Here is a 22,643-nt window from a genome sequence, read left to right on the forward strand (position 1 = left end):
CTTGAACTGGTTTATTTTGACATTTGTAATCCTCTTTGTCACAGTAAACAAGATTAGCAATATTCTTGACCTACTGAATGTACTGACATGAGTAATGATCTCTTGACATAAACAAAATGTCATAAAGACAAGAGAACTTAGCTTTTAAAAAAAAAAAAAAATGCTTTACTATAGTTTGCTTAGCCAGGGTCCAAGTAAAATTTACATCTGATACACTATATGCACAGAGGTTGTAAATTCTACCCACTCTAACCATGCTGGGGTTGTTTTTTGGTTTGAAAAACAAAAGACACACATTCTAGTAGCCTAGCTAGTTCCAGTAAAATTCAAGCCCAGGGAAAGTATATATGCACATTCAATTATATTGATAAATTTATACTGTAAGCCCTGCTGCAGTAATTGATTTCAGCCTCCTCTCTAAAGCAGTAAGATATGTTGGTGATGTATAAACGAATTGCTGCAACCTTCCAGCTCATTACACTTGTACAGTGACAGAGCTGCAATCCCAAGCTCAAGTACATTATACCAGTCAAGATTGGCCCCATGGCACCAGTGCATCCTGTGCAACTGCCTGTCTTGCTATGTGTCTCTGCTTTGCAGCTACCCTCTCCATGCCGTACCAGCACTGGGCGGTAGCCTACTTTACCAGATTGCTTTTGACTGAGAACTTGTATCATGAAACCCCTCCACCGAACTGTAAACCCATCTTAGGGTCTGTCCTGCCTGCATATTTTAGTACTTTATACTGATCTCATTTAAGCAAAGGTTGGCAGGCCCAGCATGGTTAAGTCCACCACACCTTTATGATGCTTTCCTTTTCACCTGTGCAACTACATAGCTGTAGCTTTTCTAGCCCCTCCATTGTGCAACTAATTTGCATCTCATCTCACCCTTTCAGCCCACCACCTTATTCCAAGTCCAAGATCAAAGTGGTCTGCTCTCACAGCAGCAGATCGTACAGGAATCTGATATATGTTGGACACAAAGAAAATCCAGAATTGATGTGATCATCTTTGTTAATACACTCAGGGCAGAGGCAAGAAGGGTGACAAACCAGTAGTGGTATTCACTCCCGGCGAAACTAAGAAATTTCTTATGACCTAGAAAATAATAATTTATAGACCCTTTCACAGAGCAAGCAGATCTTTTCCCAAACTCACCCACCCCCCTCTACTTCCTCTGTTATGACCATCACGTTGGCCTATTTTTTCCAGCCGTCAAATGCCTTCCACTTGGTTCGTGCAGATTGTATGTCTCTCGCCTGTTGCATTTAAACTCTACTTTTTCCAAAATTCAAATGTAACAGTGGCAACCTTTCTAACTTTTTCATTGTACATTGTATACAATAATATATTGCTTATAACTAAAAAAATCTAAAACAAATTGAACAAGGAAAAGTGTAAATACTTATTTTTTTTCAATGGATGCTAAAATGGCTATAGCAAGCCAATAGCTGACTAAACAGATTCCATTCAAAACAAAGAAGGACAAAACTGCACTGAGAGCCTTTAAAATCAAAATGCAACAAATGGCACCTTTGGGTGTCAGTGCTATAAACAGAAATTTTTGTTGGTTGTGTGGACAAGGCCAGAACTAATCAATGTCCTTAGATTGTAAGCTCCTTGAGGGCAGGGACTGATATGAATGTACAATGTATATGTAAAGCACTGCGTAAATTGACAGCGCTATATAAGTACCTGAAATAAATAAATAAAATAAATAATTGAACAATTAAATGGCACCTACATCCTATTATATTGATACCAAGAACAGAGAAGCACGAGATGCAGGACATTCTAGGTGCTTTTTTTTTTTTCACTTTAACTGTTACATGGTTCCACCATCTCAATAGGTAGGATACCATACTTGGGGAACCCGTGCTGGGGGGAGGGGAATGTATTTTTGATTATTTTGCATGTATTGTCATTTGCAGGGCCCGACTGGGAATAAAAACCAGCCCTGGTAATAATTTCATACCAGCCCAACAGCATAACGTCATTATTTAACGTCATGATAATGAGGTCATTGACGCGACTTGGGTGCTGGATAGAGCAGAGGAAGAAAATGAGGGTGAGGCACAACCCCAACGAGGCAGCAATCATGGAAGAGAAGAGAGCAGCCACCCTATTCCATCACATTGTGGATCTGTTATCCCCCAGCCCACTTCCCACAGCTCAGCTGTCTGGGCCATTTTTTTTAGCATATGTGCAACAAATTGCACTGTTGCAATTTGCAAACTTTGTCTCAAGCACATCAAGCATGGCAAAAACACCAGCCATTTGGGTACCACATGCTCCCACCCCTAAACCACTTGGCAAGAGCACCTGAAAGCCAAACAAAAGGGACACAATTCTGTTCTTCCTTACTTCAGTCAATTGAAAAGCAAGATGGGATAAATGAGGGTGTGTGAAAAACAGCCGATCCCTAGTTTGAAATCGCTGGCCTTGCAGCTTCCGCATGCATTTGCAAATATGTGTTAACTAAACTCCTGCTTTTAACTTATTTGTTAGACAGGTTTATTTTGGTTTGTTAGCAGACTGGTGGGTAAGTATTTCAAACTAGGGATCGGCTGTTTTTCACACACCCTCATTTATCCCATCTTGCTTTTCAATTGACTATTCACAGGGATGGAGACACTGTGCAGTGCTCGCCAGTTCTCATATAAAGTCCCAAATTGCCCATTTCTTGTATCTTACTAGGGATGGAGACGCTTGCTTTACAGGCGGGTGTCTCACTCAAAGTCCCAATTTGCCTATGGCATCTTTACTAAAGGGATGGGGGTGTATGTCTCCCAGCTGATTACATTTAGTTTGCACCCCATGGCTTTTCTGTGCAGCCATGCGTTTTTCGTTGCCAGTCCTGGATTGGAGCAGGTGGGGGAGATTGGGCGGTCTCCAATCCCATCTGTTTCCAATCCATCTATTAGCAAGCATGTACTTCCCTTTGTGAAGACACTTATACACTCAGGTTGAGCAGTGTTATTTAGTGTTAGGTTCTGCAAGTAACGCAGGATGCCTTGTCGCTGGCCTTGCAGCTTCCGCATGCATTTGCAAATATGTGTTAACTAAACTCCTGCTTTTAACTTATTTGTTAGACAGGTTTATTTTGGTTTGTTAGCAGACTGGTGGGTATTTCAAACTAGGGATCGGCTGTTTTTCACACACCCTCATTTATCCCATCTTGCTTTTCAATTGACTATTCACAGGGATGGAGACACTGTGCAGTGCTCGCCAGTTCTCATATAAAGTCCCAAATTGCCCATTTCTTGTTCCTTACTTCAGTCTACCTCAGCTCTACCTCATGACCTCTCAGCAGCTTCCACTGACAGGGATGATGGTATAGCGGAGGGTGTCCTAGTTCCTTGCAGCACATCTGCCAGTAGCACACCCCCAGCTGTAGACTATAGCCGGCAAATACCTCTGCCCCATCTGCTGCAGTGAAAAAAAAATAGTTACTGCCACCCACATGCTCAGGTTCTAAATGTAAGCTTGTCAAAGCTGCTGGCTTTACAACTTCTACCTTTCGATCTGGCGGATTCTGCCCCCTTCTGTGAATTTGCAGAATGTGCTGTACCACAATGGCAGGTTCACAGTCACTATTTATTTTCAGGTAAGTTTATTCCAGCTCTGTACCATCACATGGAAGACAATATGTCATTATTAGGCAAGGCAGTCAGCCGCAAAGTCCATGTTACTGCGGACACGTGGTCCAGCAAGGATGCAGGACAGGGCTCATTGCTGCAGCTTGTTGTGCCACCATGTTTCCATACAGCTAGGGATGATGTCAGCTCGACCCCCTCCTCCTCCTCCTCCATGCCCTCCCCTCTGCTAAATTGTCCTATGAACCACAAGTACCTCCTAAAGGTTCAAGGGGCTATTCAACGAGTCAGGCTAAAAGGTGCCATGCAGTGCCTACGTTGGTGTGTCTAGGGGACAGAAACCACACCAGAGCAGAGATTCTCACTGCTCTGCAGGGGTAGACCCAGAGATGGTTCATGCCACAGCAGCTGGACCCAGGAATAGTGGTGTGCGATAATGGCACAAACCTCCTGTCTGCCCCTAGACAGAAAAAGTTGACACATGTGCCATGCCTGGCACGTGTCCTCAATTTGGTGGTGCAGCATTTTTTAATAAGTACTCAGGGTTAGAAGAGCTGCTAAAGCAAGCCAGAAGAGTCTGTAGCTATTGCAGGCGGTCATATAAAGCCAGTGCTCGGTTGGCTGAAATTCAGTGGGAATTCCACCTGCCCGTAAACCGCCTGATTTGTTACATGCCCACCAGGTGGAACTCAACTTTGGTAATTCTGCAACGGCTGCACATGCAGCAGAGGGCCGTCAACAAGTACTTGTGTGAGTATGGCACAACGTCAGACTCAGGGTGGCTCTGCTTTTTTCCCCCACGCCAATGAAAGGGTGCATGCACTGTACTTTCACCATTTGAGGAGGGCATAAGGATGGTGAGCCATGACAATGCATGCATCAGTGACACCCGTTGTGTTCCTGCTGGAGCAGACTCTGCATAGCATTATGGACAGGGCACTCAAGGCAAAGCAACGGGAGGAAGAGGAGGACTTATTTTCCTCTCAAGGCCCCCTTTGTGCAGACACCATTCTTCCTTCGCCACAGAAAACACAAGAGGAGAGGGAGGAGGAGGAGGATACTGGCAGTTTTGGAGGCATTGAAGCAGAGGAAAACTTCAGTTAAACCTTAGGAGATGGTTTTCCATCCCCAGAACCCTTGGGTAGTACGTGGCTGGGAGGAGGCAGTTCCAGATACTGTAATCCTCAGTGACCTAGAGGAGTCTGCTTCTCATGCCTCCGCAAACTTGTGGTGCATGGGCTCCTTCATGCTTCAAAGCCTGTGAACGGACCCAAGAATACGTGGCATCAAGGAGAAGGATCACTATTGGTTGGTGACCTTCCTTGACTACCCTTACAAGAGGAAAGTCTCAGAACTCACCCCGTCCCCACAGAGGGTGCAGTAGATGAAATCTCTTGAGGATACTTTAAAGAGGAGTTTATCTAACGTTTTTCCTGACTTTGGTAGGTTACAGTGTCAAACTTAGTTTTGAGGCTTCTGTTGGTCAAGAGAGGAGCAGTGGAGAAGGGGGCCGCCTAAGTGATGCATTTCACAATATTTTTTAGTCCTTGCCGCCCAGGGCTCTTAGCTTCCACATCCCATCAGCAGCATCTGCATCATATGGTGGGACGATTATCTAGGGGTGAAAACAGAGATGGAGAGTTTTACAGTTGACGATCCACTGGGTTACTGAGTCATGAGAATAGACCACTAGCCAGAATGCAATTGAGCTGCTCTGCTGCCCTTTATCCAGGGTGCTTTCCAAACAGGCATTTAGTGCTGCTGGAGGTTTTGTTACTGGTAATAGAATGCGCCTGTTCACAGACTCCATGGACCAACGCTGTATCTTGGCCTAGGCCAACAAGGCCCAGGCCTAGGGGAGCACATTGCAGGGGGGGCAGCACGGAAAGAGTCCCCACCGGCTTGCGCTACACTTTTAGTGAAGCACCAGTCTTATGAAGCAGACTGGGCCAGGAGAAAAATCAATCTAGCCCCCCCATATGTGGCTGGCGGGCGTTCTGCAAGTGTGTGTGTGTGTGTGCGTTGCTTCTAATTTTGTATGATTTAATCTAGGGATGGTGCAGACACAAGGGACACTGGCATGGTCACCTATACCTGTGGAAGGGTAGGTAGTAGTACTTTCCTCCAATCTTTTGCTTACGTCAGTTACACATATTAAGAAATCTTAATTTTATTTCTGTTAATTGCTTATGAGTAAAATAGATGGTTATTTGTTCCTGCCCCCAATCCTTCCTTTGCTCAATGCGTGGACCACCTACCCTTATCACTGTGCTATATGTTTTCTGCTGCCCCACTAGCATGGTTATATGCCTCTTAGTCTTCTTCATACATTTAGAAGAATTTGTGAACTAGAATTATGGGCAACACTGTCAGTTTATTTTTTGCCATCCCCATTAAAGATTTCCTTTACTTTCCTGCCCCATAGCCAAACAGGAAGTGAGAGGAAATGTCTGTAATTTAAGGGAATCCATTGCCCCTCCCCCACATCCCGCAGAACTAGTGTCCCTTCTGGAAAATTTTAGGGTGGGTCGCAGTGGCGGCCGGTGTATATGGGGTGCAGGGGCGCCACCCCCCCCCCATCCATGCGTCCGGCCCCCTAATCTGCATGCAGGGCACCAGACGCATGGAGCTTAATGGGGATTTTTTTTTTTAACATCACCTGATTAGAGCCAGAGGCTCTAATAGGGCGATGCAAAGGGTGGAGCCGGGGCGCAGAGCGTCCCGACTCCACCCATTGTGTGACAATAGCGAATGAAAATTCGCTATTGCCACACCGATCCTCCTCCTGGCCAATCAGGGAACACGTTCGATACACGCTTCCTGATTGGCCGCAAGGCAAACCCCTTGCCATTGGCCGAGGAGGAGGCGGGACCGGAAGTACTCGTGGAGACGCACAGGGGGACAGAGCGAGGAAAAGCCGCCGCCGCCACGACTGAAGAGGAAGCCGCTGCCAGGTAAGTGCATTGGTCTCGGGGGGGGGGGGGAGCCCACACTGGGGGAGGGAGGCACGCTGTGGCACTCTGCAATGATTGGGGACAATGCTGTGGCGCTCTGCAATGATTGGGGACAATGCTGTGGCGCTCTGAAATGATTGGGGACAATGCTGTGGCGCTCTGCAATAATTGGGGACAATGCTGTGGCGCTCTGCAATGATTGGGGACAATGCTGTGGCGCTCTGCATTGATTGGGGACAATGCTGTGGCGCTCTGCAATGATTGGGGACAATGCTGTGGCGCTCTGCAATGATTGGGGACAATGCTGTGGCGCTCTGCAATGATTGGGGACAATGCTGTGGCGCTCTGAAATGATTGGGGACAATGCTGTGGCGCTCTGCAATAATTGGGGACAATGCTGTGGCGCTCTGCAATGATTGGGGACAATGCTGTGGCGCTCTGCAATGATTGGGGACAATGCTGTGGTGCTCTGCAATGATTGGGGACAATGCTGTGGCGCTCTGAAATAATTGGGGACAATGCTGTGGCGCTCTGCAATGATTGGGGACAATGCTGTGGCGCTCTGCATTGATTGGGGACAATGCTGTGGCGCTCTGCATTGATTGGGGACAATGCTGTGGCGCTCTGCAATGATTGGGGACAATGCTGTGGCGCTCTGCATTGATTGGGGACAATGCTGTGGCGCTCTGCATTGATTGGGGACAATGCTGTGGCGCTCTGCAATGATTGGGGACAATGCTGTGGCGCTCTGCATTGATTGGGGGGCATGCTGTGGCGCTCTGCATTGATTGGGGGGCACGCTGTGGCACTCTGCATTGATTGGGGGGCACGCTGTGGCACTCTGCATTGATTAGGAGGCAAGCTGTGGCATTCTGCATTGATTGGGGGGCATGCTGTGGCACTCTGCATTGATTGGGGGCATGCTGTGGCACTCTGCATTGATTGGGGGGCATGCTGTGGCACTCTGCATTGATTGGGGGGCATGCTGTGGCATTCTGCATTGATTGGAGGCATGCTGTGGCACTCTGCATTGATTGGGGGGCACAATGTGGCATTCTGCATTGATTGGGGGGCATGCTGTGGCACTCTGCATTGATTGGGGGGCATGCTGTGACACTCTGCATTGATTGGGGGCAATGCTGTGGCACTCTGCATTGATTGGGGGCACGCTGGTCACTCATTTTTCTGTTTGCGCCCCCCCAAAAATTTTGAGCACCAGCCGCCACTGGTGGGTCGTAAACATGAAGGGGTGTGGCCTTGATGGGAAGGGATAGATCATAGGTTAGGGGGTGCAAGAGTTTAGTCAGGCCTAGGGCAGCACAAAACCTAAATACACCACTGCCGTGGACCGTGTCAAGGTCACTGATTAAATGTTTTTGGGATGTAGAATTTCTGCAAGACTTCTAGGCTGCCTAGTATTGTGGGTGTTGATTTAATCTGGAAAAAAAATTTGGTGTAGGTTTCATGGGCACTATTAAGACCAATTTTTCCGCAATTATTTGATTGGTATATATTATTTACATTTTTGACAGTTAGGCCTATTCTTGCTTTGATCAAGAGTACCTCTATAGCAGTGATGGCAAACCTTGGCACTCCAGATATTTTGGAACTACATTTCCCACATAACAGACTGAATGCCCATGGGTTTTGAAGCACTGCTAATGCTGGATCCTTTGGATTAAGAGAAAAGTATAGGTCTACTTCTCCATTGACTCTGCTTGCAGATAGATCAACCTCTGGTATACCCCGAAACATTGCAATTTGGGAAAAGATCTCTGGCTGTAAGGACAATTCCTGTTAAGATATTTCCTGACGCCCCTTCAGATGAATGGCTGTAGAGGCCCTGGTTATCACCATCATCATCATCTCCAATAGGGTGACTTTTGGGTCTCTCCCATAAACCACTTCCCTTGTGTCCACTGATATTTAAGATGGGCTCCCCGTACCCATCTGCTTGCATCTGTTGTTAAAGGATAAGATCACCATTTTTTTAAAAAAATTAATAAAATGCACATTTTTTTGCAGGTAAACAAAAAAAAATGTAATTTATTAATTTTTAGTAGTAGGAGTCTGGAAAGCATTGTGCCAGTGATCAGCAGATCACTGATACCATGCAGCAGGGCTCCTGTTAACTGTCAGTGCATTTGCTTACCTGACAACTATTAGGGGCTGTAAATTGGGCTCAGGGACTGCAGTTTCTTTGGAGATGGAACTTAAGGTCCTTTCCACACAGGTGTGCTGCTCCACTTCGTTTAGCTGAGGATCTGTAAGCAGACTGCCCATTAAATTGAAGCAGAATGGACTGGTGTCCCTTTTGTTCAGTATTTGTCTGCATTTTGACAGTGAACCTGTGTAGGATCTATGGACTGCCAGATCCAAATAGATTTGGGTCTGTTTACATAAGGCTCCCTCCAATCTGTTATGTTTAGGTCTGGGGAAAAAAAAAAAAAAGGATGCAGGCCTTTCCTGTATATTTCTCTATTTTTTTTTTTTACAAATTTCGGTGGACTTGGAGGTAGATAGAACTTCATGAAAATTATGATTAGGTCCACCAGAAAAACTGACAGGTGGTCCTGATGGTAAAGACCATGTGAAAAGGGCATTAGTCTATTTTTTTTTTTACAGCACCTTGATTGATAGATTTCTTTGTTTTTTTAAGTGTCACATGGACCTAATATTTTGCCTAATCGCATTATAGATTTAAAAGACAAGGCTTTAAATACTTTTTTTTTTTTTTACCGTAAAATCCATTTCTCTGATGTTCATTGATGGACACAGCTTCTGATATTCTTAACCATTGGGTTATACTGTCCCCTACAGGAGTAGGACACTAGGCAGCAAAGTGTCTGGCTACACCTATGGGCAGTCCTAGGGGGTATACTCCCTCTCTGCTATAGGTTCTCCGTTTTGTTACAGTGTCAGAGAAAATACAACTCCACAGAGGGGTGGGTGCTGGATCTGGCGATGAACATCAGAGAAATGGATTTTACAGTATGTCAAAAATCCCATTTTCTCTTTCATTCATTAACAGACACAGTTCCTGCTATTCTTAACCATTGGGATGTCGCAAGGCAGTGTTAAACATGAGGGGTGGGAACAGCAAAAAATTCCCAAGGCTAAAACAGTTGCCAACCAGGCAACAGGGGCTCAACCAAAACAAATGGAGCCCATCTGGAGGAGTCACGCCGTCAATCACGACAGCCGCAGCTTGCACTGCTGGCAGCCGCCGCTCTCCAGACAGAACTTGTATCTTTGTTTTTTTTCCTGTAAGTGCAATCGTTACTCTTCTAATAAATGTGGTAAAAGGTAATGCACTATTAGTCTCTTCCCTCATTTTCATGGTGCAACTTATATGAGTGTCAGTCCAAGAGAAGAACCAGGAAACACCAAGAGTCCCTCATTTATGTATCCAGAGAGAGTCTACACTCATTACATGTTTGGAAACAGTGGGATCTGGTAAGCAGCTCCCCCCACCGTCACACACGAGGGTGGATTCCAACATAGCACTCCCTTTGGTTATCTACAGAGGTCCCTTTGGATTCATATTCTGTCTATCTGCCCTAAATCTACCTAAAGCTGGTAAGCAGTGAATTCACCAGGTGATGGGATTTTCACGTCACGTTCGTTGATTTGCAGCAGCACTTGGTTTTCTCACGGCCACCAGTGATTATTTTTGGAATTTACATGAACACTGGACTTCATTTGCACATTCATCTATTTAGCTTTTTTCTGGTGGAGCTGTTCACGGAAAACACATTATATTGATTTGCAAGAGAAACCAGAGACTTTGTTCACTCACATTTTCATTTGTTTTAAATTGTTTCAACAAATTGTGTGTACATCATTTTGTATGCATGATTGACATTGTTCATTTTATTGCAATTTAGTAGCGCACCAGACTTTTTTACAGCCTTTAAAAGACGGCCGCCGAACTACACAAACATGGCCGCCGCATATACATGTAGTCATTCATGGCAAAGTAGCGGGTCCCAGGACCCCCAGGTACATCTGAACAGTGAGGGACCACCACCCCAAAAACCCATTTTGTGCAGTCGGCAGCATGCCCTCCAGCACCCACTCAACACCCCTAAACAGAAAAAACAGGCATGGTCGCCCCAGGGGGTAGCTAGGCATGGGTAAATGGGGGGGGGGTGACCCACAGAGGGACCCCAATAATGAGGGGGTGACATGAGGGAGGGAAAGGCACTCGATGGTCCAACAAGCCCAGGGAGGGGCCCACCCCGAAAAAAAACACCAGAAGGGACCAGGCGGGCGCCACTCCAGGCAGACCACCGCACCATCTTGGAATGGGGGTGCTGCGGGCCAGAGGTACGTGGCATCCCAGGTCATTACTAGGGCTGTGACCAGGGCTATGCGTCCTCGCGAGGCGTTTAACTCGCCGGCCAGCCCCCGTCCAGTTGGGCTATGTCACGGGCCAACCTAGCGCAGCGCTAAGGTCGGGTCACACTTGCTGGCCAGACTGGGAAGACCGTAAGGATCTAGAATAGATAACTGCCAGACTTGGTGAGGCACTGATTGCAGTTCTCACAGCAACAGAAAATAATAAAAAGGAAAAAAAAAAATCAGTTTAAAAAGAAAAATGCTAGGACAAGAGATCCCAGCAAGGAACTAGGTGCTTACTCCAGAATAGGCAGAAGAAAAAAAAAAAATGAAGGCCTATAGCAGGAAGTGGGAGTATACCCCCTGGGACTGCTCTATAGGCATAGTCAAATTTTTTCCACCTAGTGTCTTACTCCTGTAGGGGGCAGCATAAACCCAAGGGTCAAGAAGATCTGGAGCTGTGTCCGTCAATGAACATCAGAGAAAAGGATGGCGAAATCCCATTTTCGCTTTCGTTGATGGACACAGCTCCTGGTATTCATAACCATTGGGACTTCCCAAAGCAAGTTAAACATGAGGGGTGGGGAAAAAAAACCCAAAAAATTACCAAGGCTAAACATTAGCCAACTAGGCAACAGGAGCTCAACCAAACAACCGGAGCCCACTTGAAAAAAAACAATACACCCTCAGAGGATCAGGTCCTCCTAAACAGCAGCCTGCAAAGCCTTGTGGCCAAAGGAAGCATCCACAGATGCCAACACATCAACTTTATAAAACTTTGCAAAAGTGTGCACCGACGACCGGGTGGCAGCCTAGCAAATCTGCGTCACTGACGCTTGATGATGGAAGGCCCAGGAGGTACTAAGCGCCCTAGTAGAGTGCGCCTTGACAGGGAAAGGAGGAACCTGACCCCTGATGAAATAGGCCTGAACACCCGTCTGTCTGATCCATCTGGAAACGGTCGCAGAGGAAGCAGACAACCCTTTGAGGTCCGCCCGTGAGCACAAATAGAGTCTGACTTCCTGAAAAACTATGTATCTGCCAGGTACACCCTTAATTGCCCACAGCACATCAAAGGCATGCAAGGAAATTTCCTTTGGATGTTTAGGCCTGGGACACAGGGAAGTCAACAGAACGTCTTCATTCAAATGAAAATCAGACAACCTTTGGAAGGAAAGGCAGACAGGGGCGAGGAACTACCTTATCCCTGTGAATCACCAGATAGGGCGGACAGCATAACGCCACCAGTTCAAACACCCTGCACGCAAAAAGGCCACCTACTGGGACAGCGTAACCAGGTATATCTCCCGAATATTTTCAAAAGGAGGCTTCTGTAGAGCTGAAAGCACTAAATTAAGATCCCAAGGCGGCAACGGAGCCCACACTGGAGAGACCCCTGAAGAAAGGTACGCACATGGGAGAGTGTGGCCAAAGGACGTTGGAAGAAAGGCCAACTTCTGTTCAACCCCCTGTTGAAGGAAGGTTAAGATCCAAGCCACCGAGAATGAACGAAGATGAACCCCAAGCAACACCACACAATGAACATCTTTCCACGTACAATGGTAGATCTTCCTAGAGGTAGATTTCCTAGTTTTCAACAGTGTAGAAATCACTGATTCAGATAAACCCCTATCCTTCAACACCTGGCGTTCAACAGCCAAGCGGTCAAAGCCAGTGACTGTAAAGCAGGATGAAAGATCGGTCCTTGGGACAGCAGATACTGCCTGAGAGGAAGCTTCCAAAGAATATCGGCGATCAGCCACACCAGATCGGTGTACCAAGCCCGATGAGGCCAGACCGCAGCCGCTAAGATGACCGGATTCCCTTCTGCCTCGTTCCTGCATAAGCTTGAGAGGAGGGAAGGCGTAAATCAGCCAATACTGACCCCCCACGGGCGCATTTGTGGTGTTCACCAGAGGATCCCTTGAACGAGCCACAAACTTCTGTACCTTTCTGTTGAGCCGAGACGCCAACAGATCTACCTCTGGGATGCCCCACCGGAGACACAACTGATGAAACACCTCCGGATGAAGGAGCCACTCCCCCTGGTTCAACGCCTGCCAATGGAGGTAATCGGTCTGCACATTTTCCACCCAGGAATGTGTATTGCGGAGAGGGCTGAAACGAACCGTTCTGCCCATCTTGGAATGACGGCTACCTCCAGCACCGCAAGGACACTTCTTGTGCCCCCTTGGTGATTGACATAAGCCATGGCCCTGGCATTGTCCAATTGAATGCGCACTGGACAACCCTGAAGATGATGCGTCCAAAGATCCACAGTCTGATCGCTTGGAGTTCCAAGACATTGATCAGTAGTCTGAACTCTTCCAGCGTACAGATTCCCCTGAGCAGAATGCTTTCCGAGAACGCCTCCCCAGCCAGACAGGCTGGCATCATTGGTTACCATTGTCCAATACAAAAGGGAGGAAGGTTTTTCCCAGCCGAAGCACCGGAGATTGAAGCCACCATATCTTGAACTCCCGCATTCTCCCTGACTCAGCCGGATCTGATTGTCCAGACTGCGGAGTCTTATCCCATTTGGTCAGAATCTCCCTTTGCAGGGACTTCATATGGAACTGTGCAAACAGAAACGCCTCTAAATGGGTAGACACCATCAGGCCCAGCACCTGCATGCAAGTCCGGAGGGATGACCATCTGTTGGACAGCAGGAGGCGAATTGCTGCCTACAATTTCTGGAGTTTGTCCAGAGGAAGGACCACTCTGGCTAAGGCCGAGTCCAGAGTCAAGCCCAGATAGTCCAGCTTCGTGGACAGAGCCAGAGCAGACTTATGAAAATTCAGAATTCAGCCGAACTCCCACAGAGTTCATATTGTGATCTCCAGGTTTTCCACCAGAGCAGAGGGAGACTCCGCTCGCAGAAGGAGATAGTCCAGATAGCCCAGTACCGCGATCCCCCGTTGGCATAGCAAAGCTAGCACTTTTGTGAAGACCCAAGGAGCAGAGGCGAGACCAAAGGGTAACGCCACAAATTAATAATGCTCCTCTCACACAGGAAAGCTGAGAAAACGCTCGTGACTGGCACATTTTGGAATGTGAAGGTAGGCATCCTTGATATCGAGGACATGTCCCTGACGCAGGTGTGCCACCACTGTTCTAATGGCCTTGAGGTCCAGGATTGGATGCACTATGCCTTCCCTCCTGGGGACTGAACAGGTTTGAGTAAAAATCCTGAAAAGTTGGAACTGGGACAATCACCTCTTGAAGTAACAGGTCTTGTACCACCTCAAATAGACCCTGTAAGCAGTCTGGGGACAGGTGCAAGTTGTAAAGAAAAAACCTTGCCAGGGGACAAGAGCGAAACTCAATTTTGTAGCCAGACTGAATGACTGTGGACCCACTTGTCTTGCACATGGGAAGTCCACGGATCAAGAAACCAGTGAAGACGTCTCCCCACCCCCCATACAGGTGAGGGTGCACCCTTCATGCTGAAGGAGCCTTATCCACGGGTTTGGAGAAGCCTGATCTTGGCTTTCCAGACCAGGTTCATTTGGATCCTCCTGAAAAGGTTCTGAAAGGCTTCGAGCCTTTGTCAGTCGACCCTGACGGACAAAAAACGTATGAGCTGAGAAGGAAGGCCCACATCTACAACTAGGTTCCTTGCCCTTAGTAGCCTGCAGAATACAAAAGTACTCTTCCCCAATGAGGTCATTCAGGATAGCTTCAAACAGGCAATCTCCTTAGAAAGAAAGATCAGTCAAGGCCTTTTTTGAAGTCTGGCCTGCAGACCAGCGCTTGAGCCAAAAGACACGAAAGACCACTGCCATAACAGAGAGGCGAGAAATCAGGGGAGCTGCATCTAAAAGAGGCATCACAGATAAACTGGAGCCCCAGCTTGTTCGCCAGCTCAGCAAAGGCACGAGGGAGCTATTCCTTCTCTAGGTCACGGCATAAGAGCTTAGCTCACTACCGGTCTCTTGCCGAACCAGCCTGAGTGTACATATTGCGGGCCACAGCCTTCGCCTTACGGTCAGTCATTTCCAAGGCCAGGGACTCTTCAACCAGAATCATGGTGGCCTTGTTTAGTCTGGAAACCAAGGGGACGCTTTGGTCGTCCTCACTCTTTAGCGACAATTCTGTCAAAATAGGCAGGGAAAGGAAACACCTTTGCCACTCTGGATGGCTTGCAAGTGCCAAAAGGGAACTTGTGCCCCTGTGGCAGCTTCAGCTGTGTCCACCATCTTTAGAGTCTTACCCACGGATACAATCAGTGCATCCACCAGCGCCTTTTCGCACTCAGACGTGGATGAATCATCCTCACTATCAAGAGGATTCCAGCTGCTTGGTTGCAGGCCCAGCAGGGTGACCCACGTCCGCCGAATCAGATTCAGGATCAGATGAGGTAGGGGAAGGCAGAGGGGTGCTTTTTTTCTAGCCCCTGCCCGCAAGCCACCTCCACCCAGGACACAAGGGACTCCAGGACTGCTGTCCGTGCATGGATGGATGGTTGGGACCCGGAGGGCCCCGCAGCCTCAGAGAGGGGATCACGTGGAAAAATGTGCTCCAAACACTCAGGGGGACCCCACAAAAGGTGTAAAACACTGTTAAGGGACAACCCCCACTGTGCTGGCAGCACCACCCGGTCGCCAGGCACAAGCACCAAGCGATCCTCAGCAGAGAGGGTGAGGACCTCAACAGACTCATCACCTGCAGAAACAAGCACCTGCAGCCACCAGAATAATGCACTACACATGCGACGATCAGGAAGTAAAATCATCCAGAAGTCAGCACCAGGGGATGAGGGGCTCCCACCGCTGAAATCACTGCCGAAATCACCGCCCACAGGACTCCACTGTCACGGCCACCGCCATTTTCAATGGCAAACCACAGCAAACTAGCTGCTGGACTACACAAACATGGCCACTGTTTATAGGAATACACAGGCTACAACAAAATGGCGGCACCAAGAGACATACAGGGACCCAGGAGGTATACCAGGCCTCAGGGACAGATCCAGGCAGGATGGGAGGTCCTGGCAGGAGCCCCCACCAGGTACAACACCCCCCCCCCAAAGTTGACCGTCCGGTCGCCAGCAGCGCACCTGCCTTGCCCCCGCCCCAGGAACAGTGGTCAGACCACCCAAACAGCCCCAGCATATGTGGAGGGGGGGGGCAGGTGAGAACTCAGCGAGGGGGGTTGCCTGTAGGAAGGAGGGGAACCCGGGGGTCCGACCGTCCAAAGGAGGGGCCCATGTCCACCCGAAAATCCTCCAGGGGTAGAGGGGGGAGACACCTACTAACCATACCAGGAACCAGACGGGCACCGCTCCAGATAGAACCCCTCTCCATCTAAATGGGGGGGGGGGGTCAGTCGGCCAGAAGAAAGACTGTGACTTTGGTCGAGACCCGGTCGCATGTGACCTCAACGCATTTAACTCACAGGCCAGCCTCCATCCAGTGGGGCTGTATAGAGGCAGCCCTAACGCGGAGCCGATGTCTGCGCGCACACTCGCTGGCCAGCCTGGGGTGACAACTGGATCTAAATTATCCAGCCCGTCGCCTATAGGGTTATATCGCACCTTACAGGAGTAGGAAACTAGGCAGAAAAACACTTGGCTACACCTATGGGGAGTCCTAGCTGGTATACATCCCCCTCCCTGCTATAGGCGTTCAGTTTAGTAACAGGCAGTGTCAGAAGTATCAAAATTCCATAGAGGGGTGGATGCTGTGTCATTCAACAAATGGATTTTGACAGACACAGCGCTCCATATTCATAATCATAGGGTTGTCTCAAGCAGTGCCACATATGAGAGGTGGGACAAAAAAAAAAATCCCAAGGCTAAATACAAGAGCCAAATAGGTAACAGGAGCTAGACAAACTGGAGCTCAACCTGAACAATACACCCCCCCCCCCCCAAGACGGAACAGACCCTATAAACAGCAACCTGCAGAAGAAGCAGACAACCCTTTTATAGGCCCATCCGTGATCACAAACAGGGAGTCTGACCGTCGAAAAGACTCAGTGGCTACCAGATACAGCCGGGATGAGTGGGCCTGGGACACAGAGAAGGCAACACAATGTCTTCATTCAAATTGAAGTTCGACACCACCTTCGGTAGGAATGATGGGCATGGACGAAAAACCACCTTATCTTTGTGGATCTCCAGATAGGGGGTACAACAAGATAACGTCGCCAGTCCCGGCACCCTGCGATCAGAGGTGATGGCCAGCAAAAAAGCTACCGCCAGAGAGCGTAAGCAGGGAAATCTCCTGAATAATTTCAAAGGAAGACTTTTTGAGAACAGAGCGCAAAGTTCAAATCCCAGGGGGGTAGAGGAGACCGCACTAGCAGAGTCAAGTGTCAAACCTCTTGAATAAAGGTACGCACCAATGAATGCATGGCTAAGGGTCGCTAAAAGAAGACACCTGACCCTTAGATCAACCTCAAGATCAACTTCTGCTAAACACCTCATTGAATGAAGGTCAAAATCTGAACCACTGAAAAAGAAGGAGGGTTTAGAGAAAGTGGGTGTTGGGTCGCTTCTAACCAAACAAGAGGAGGGGGGGGTCCACCGCAATAAGAGGGCACAGGGGATGTCTCCTGGTTCTTGATGTGAACTGTCCAAGATGGCTGGGTACAAGGCAGCACTGGCGGGAAAACTCCGGGAATTCCGCTGGCAGAAGTGAGATTCAGGAGATTTCCCTGCTTACGCTGTCTCAGGCGGTAGCTTTTTTGCTGGCCATCACCTCTGATCGCAGGGAGTCGGGACTGGCAACGTTATCTTGTTGCCCTACATAAATGCGACTGCAGGTGGCGGCCTCTCACGCTTGAAGAAGGAGCCGAGTACGCATGCTCCGAAACGCGTTGCATCATTTCCGGTAGCCTGCGCTCCATTGCGGCTTCCGGCGAAACCAGCTCCTCGGACCAGCTTCACACGACGTCACTTCCGGGTCGGTGGACGGCCGGATCGTGCGGCTGAAGGTGTTGCTACATGGACTGGCTTTTACCTCTGTGTAAGTTACTATGTGATTGTATGCAATAAAACTTTTCGGCTTGATACAGTGGCGCCTGTTTTTCCTCTCACTGAAAAAGGAGGGTGAACACCGATCGACTCAAAATGTACGCTTTCCATGTACGATAGTAAATCTTTCTAGGAGGTAGATTTCCTAGCCTTCAGCAGGAAAGGAATCACTGACCCAGGTAAACCTCTATTCTTCAGCACCTGGCTTTCAACAGCCAGGCAGTCAAGCCAGCAACTAAAGCAGGATGGAAGATCGGCCCTTGGGACAGCAGGCTGTCTCAAGGGACATCAGTGACCAATCACACCATAACAGTCCGGGACCACCAGAATTACCGCAATCCCTTCAGCCTCGATCCACCCACGGGATCACCAGAGCATCTGTGGCATCTGTCAGAGGATCCTGTGACCTTGCCACAAACCACGGTACCTTTCTGTTGAGCCCAGATGCCAACAGATCCACCTTGGGGGTGCCCCACCACAGACAGATTAAAAACGTCCGGATGAAGGGACCACTTCCCTCTTGGTCCAACGCCTGCTGACTGAGATAGTCTGCCTGCCAGATTACCACTCCTGGAATGTGTACGGCGGAGAGGGCCAGAATGAAGCATTCTGCCCACCATTACACTTTTCGTTCTGCCCTGGTGATTGACATAAACCACCGCCGTGGCACTGCCCGACTGGATCAGTAACTCTGAGCAGAGCTCAGTCCCAGGACACCTCCCCACCCAGACAGACTGGCATTCATAGTGACCACTGCACAGTACAAGGGGAGAAAAGATTTGCCCTACCAAAGAGCCAGAGAGCGAAGCTACCAGGTCAGGAAACCCCTGGTTTCCCAGCTCAGCCGAATCTGATTGCCCAGAGAAGTTGGACACTTGTCTCATTTTACCAGGATCTTCCTTTGGAGGGACCACATATGGAACCACCTCGAAGGTAGACCCCATGAGGCCCAGCACTCGCATGCAAGTCCGGCGGGAGGACCACCTGCTGGACAGCAACAGATGAATCACAGCATGCAACTTCTGGAACACTTCGACTAGAGCTGAATCCAGAGTAAAATCTAGATAATCCAATTTTCTGGATGGAATCAGAGCAGACTTCTGGTAGTTTAGAAGCCAACCAAACCCCTTCAGGGTCTGTATAGTGATCTCCACGTTGTTCATCAAGGCAGAAGAGGACTCTGCTCGCAAGAGGTCATCCAGGTAGCCCAATACAGCAATCCTCCCTCTGACGATGCAACACCAGAACCGGGGCCAACACTTTTGTGAAGACCCAAGGAGCAGAGGCGAGACCAAAGGGTCTAACGCCACAAACAGATAATGCTCCTCTCCCACAGCAAAAACGGAGAAAACGCTGGTGTCAGACACATTGGAATGTGCATAAAAGCTAGAAAATCCCTCTGATGTAGTGATGCCACTACCGTGTGAATAGATTCCATTCTTAATTTCTGTACCCGCACAAAGCAGTTCAGGGCCTTGGGGTCCAAAATCGGATGGACCTTGCCCTCCTTTTTTGGGACAGTAAACAGGCTTGCATAAAATCCCTGAACTGTTCGGATACCAGGACAATCCCTCCCTGAAGTAACAGATCCTGCACTGCCCCGAAGAGAGCTTGCAATCCGTTCGTGGACAGACGTACATTGGAAGGAAAGAACCTTTCTTGTAACCGGACAGAATCACTTTGTGGACCCATTTTTCATTTACCAAGGAGGTCGACGGGCCCGGAAACCAACAGACGTGTCCCCCCCCCACCTCAGGCATGGGTGAGGACGCACTTTCTGCTTGCCAGACCAGGGCCGCTTGGAACCACCTGAGGGGGGCTTGAAAGGTTTTGTCAGTGGACCCTGAGGAACTAAAAAAAAAAACGGAATTTTTGTAAAATCTTACCTGTAAAATTCCTTTCACCGAGTCCTCCGACAATCGCCGCCACTTCATATTCATCACTAATGGGGTTATTGACCTTTGCTCCGCAGGAGTAGCTAGGCAACAAAATGTATTAATATCAAAGCTTTTAGTATATCCCACCCCTAGGGGGTGGTCCCCTCAGTCAATACCTCCCTGCTTCCTGCATTCCCAACTCAGTTTCAGTAGCATAGCAGTAGAGTACATAAACCCCAAGAGGGGTGGGGGCGGCGACTGTCGGAGGACTCAGAGAAAGGAATTTTACAGGTAAGATTTTACAAAAATTCAGTTTTCTCTTACGTCCTCCGACAGTCGCCGCCACTTCATATTCATCACTAGTGGGGACGTCCCATAGCAGTGCAGACATGAGGGGTGGGAAAAAACGCAGCCGCGCCTAAAGCAACGCAGTACCCACATCAGAGAAAAAAGGAACCTTACCAAGGTAAGGAAACCAACTGGGCAACAGGAAAAAAACGTGCTCAACAGGAGCAACAACCCAGGAAAACAAGTAACCTAGGGATAAAGACATCCCAACAGCCAAGGACCCAAAACAAGGGACCCTAAGGCACTGCCGCACTAAGAACTTTGCGGCCAAAGGAAGCATCCGCCGATGCCTGAACATCCACCTTGTAGAATTTGGAAAAGGTGTGAACTGACGACCAAGTCGCCGCCTTACACACCTGGGCCACAGAAGTCTGATGACGATAGGCCCAAGACGTACTCAGAGACCTGGTAGAGTGCGCCTTCACAGGGAAAGGAGGAACCTTCCCCTTCAAAGCATAGGCTTGCACAATGGTCTGTCTGATCCATTTGGCGATGGTCGCAGCCGACGCTGCCATGCCCTTCCGAGGACCCTCTGAAAGGACAAATAGAGAATCCGACTTGCGAAAGGATTTCGTCGATGACAGGTAAACCCTGATCGCCCGAACAACATCCAAGGAATGCAAAGCCACCTCCTTCGGATGCTTAGGTTTCGCGCAAAGCGAAGGCAAGACAATGTCCTCATTGAGGTGAAATTCCGAGATCCTTTTCAGAAGAAAAGAAGGGTTAGGTCGTAAGACCACCTTATCCAAGTGAATCACCAACTAGGGAGAGCTGCAGGACAAGGCTGCCAGCTCCGACACCCTGCGAGCCGAAGTGATCGCTACCAAAAAGGCAACCTTCTTGGACAACAGAGACAACGAGATCTCCCTGATCTTTTCAAAGGGAGCATGCTGTAACACGGACAGAACAAGGTTCAAATCCCATGGAGGTGAAGGATCCCTCCGAGGAGGGGCCAAGTGTCGCACCCCTTGAACAAAGGTGCTAACCAAGGAATTAGACGCCACAGGGCGTTGAAAGAGAACGGCCAGCGCAGAAATCTGACCCTTAATCGTGGCCAACGCCAAACGCTGGTCCACGCCCGTTTGAAGGAAAGCCAACACTCTCGATACCGAATATGAGCGAGGGGAATACCCCCTGGACTCACACCAGGCAAAATACGCCTTCCAAGTACGGTAGTAAATCTTCCCCGAAGAGGCCTTCCTGGCCTTAATCAAAGTGGGAATGACCTCAGGGGAGAGACCCCTATCCTTCAGGACCTGGCTTTTAACAGCCAGGCCGTTAAAGCCAGCGACTGTAAAGCAGGATGGAATATCGGTCCTTGAGACAGGAGATCCTCTCGAAGAGGCAGACGCCACGGAGCGTCGACCGACAGATTCACGAGGTCTGCGTACCAAGACCGGCGAGGCCAGTCCGGCGCCACCAGAATCACCGTGTGCGGTTCCGAGGCTAACCTGCGAAGGAACCTGGACAACAGTTGAATCGGTGGAAAGGCATACATCAGACGATACTGACGCCAGGGTGTCATTAACGCGTCTGAGGCGTCTGCCCGAGGATCGCGCGTCCTTGCTACGAACCTTTCCACCATGTTTAGACAAGACACGAACAGGTCCACATCTGGGGACCCCCACTTCGCGCACAGCATCTGAAAGACATCCGGGTGAAGGGACCATTCTCCCTGGTCCAGGGTCTGGCGACTCAGATAATCCGCCTGCCAGTTCTCCACCCCCGGAATGTGAACTGCCGTTATCGCCGGGACATGCGTCTCGGCCCAAGACAGAATGTCGGCTACTTCCCGAGCCGCTCGGGCACTCCTGGTGCCCCCTTGGTGGTTAATGTAGGCCACCGCTGTGGCATTGTCCGTCTGCACCCGGACCGGACGGCCTTGAAGCCTGTCCGTCCAACGCCGAAGGCAGAGATTTATCGCTCGCAATTCCAGAATGTTGATCGGAAGAGAGGATTCCTCCTCCGACCAAGTTCCCTGGGCGGACAGAACGCCCAGAACACCACCCCAGCCCGACAGGCTGGCATCCGTGGTGATCAGAGGGCAAAAAGACTTGCCCCCCGACACCGCCGGGGACCGGAGCCACCACAGAAGATCCCTTCTGGTACGATGACTCAATGAGATCCGTAGATCCAGAGATTGCGGTCGCCCGTCCCACTCGGCCAGAATCTCCGCCTGGAGACCCCGCGTGTGAAACTGGGCAAAAGGAATCGCCTCGAAGGCCGAGACCATCAATCCCAGACACCTCATACACGTCCGGAGGGACGAGTACTGAATGTCCCTGAGGGACTGAACTGCGTCCTGAAGCGTCCGGAGCTTGTCTTCCGGCAGGAAGACCTTCGCTTGAGCAGAGTCCAGGATCATTCCCAGGTAGGGAAGACGAACCGACGGACACAGAGTTGACTTTGGAAAATTTATCGTCCACCCGAACTCCTGCAGAGTCTGCACCGTGACGGACAGGTCGGTCACCAGGCCCCGACTGGTCGCAGACCGAATCAGGATATCGTCCAGATACCCCAGGACAGAAATGCCATGGGCTCTCAAT

This window comes from Pelophylax lessonae, assembly GCF_965119305.1.
Source record: "Pelophylax lessonae genome assembly, chromosome: 11".
NCBI lineage: Eukaryota > Metazoa > Chordata > Amphibia > Anura > Ranidae > Pelophylax > Pelophylax lessonae.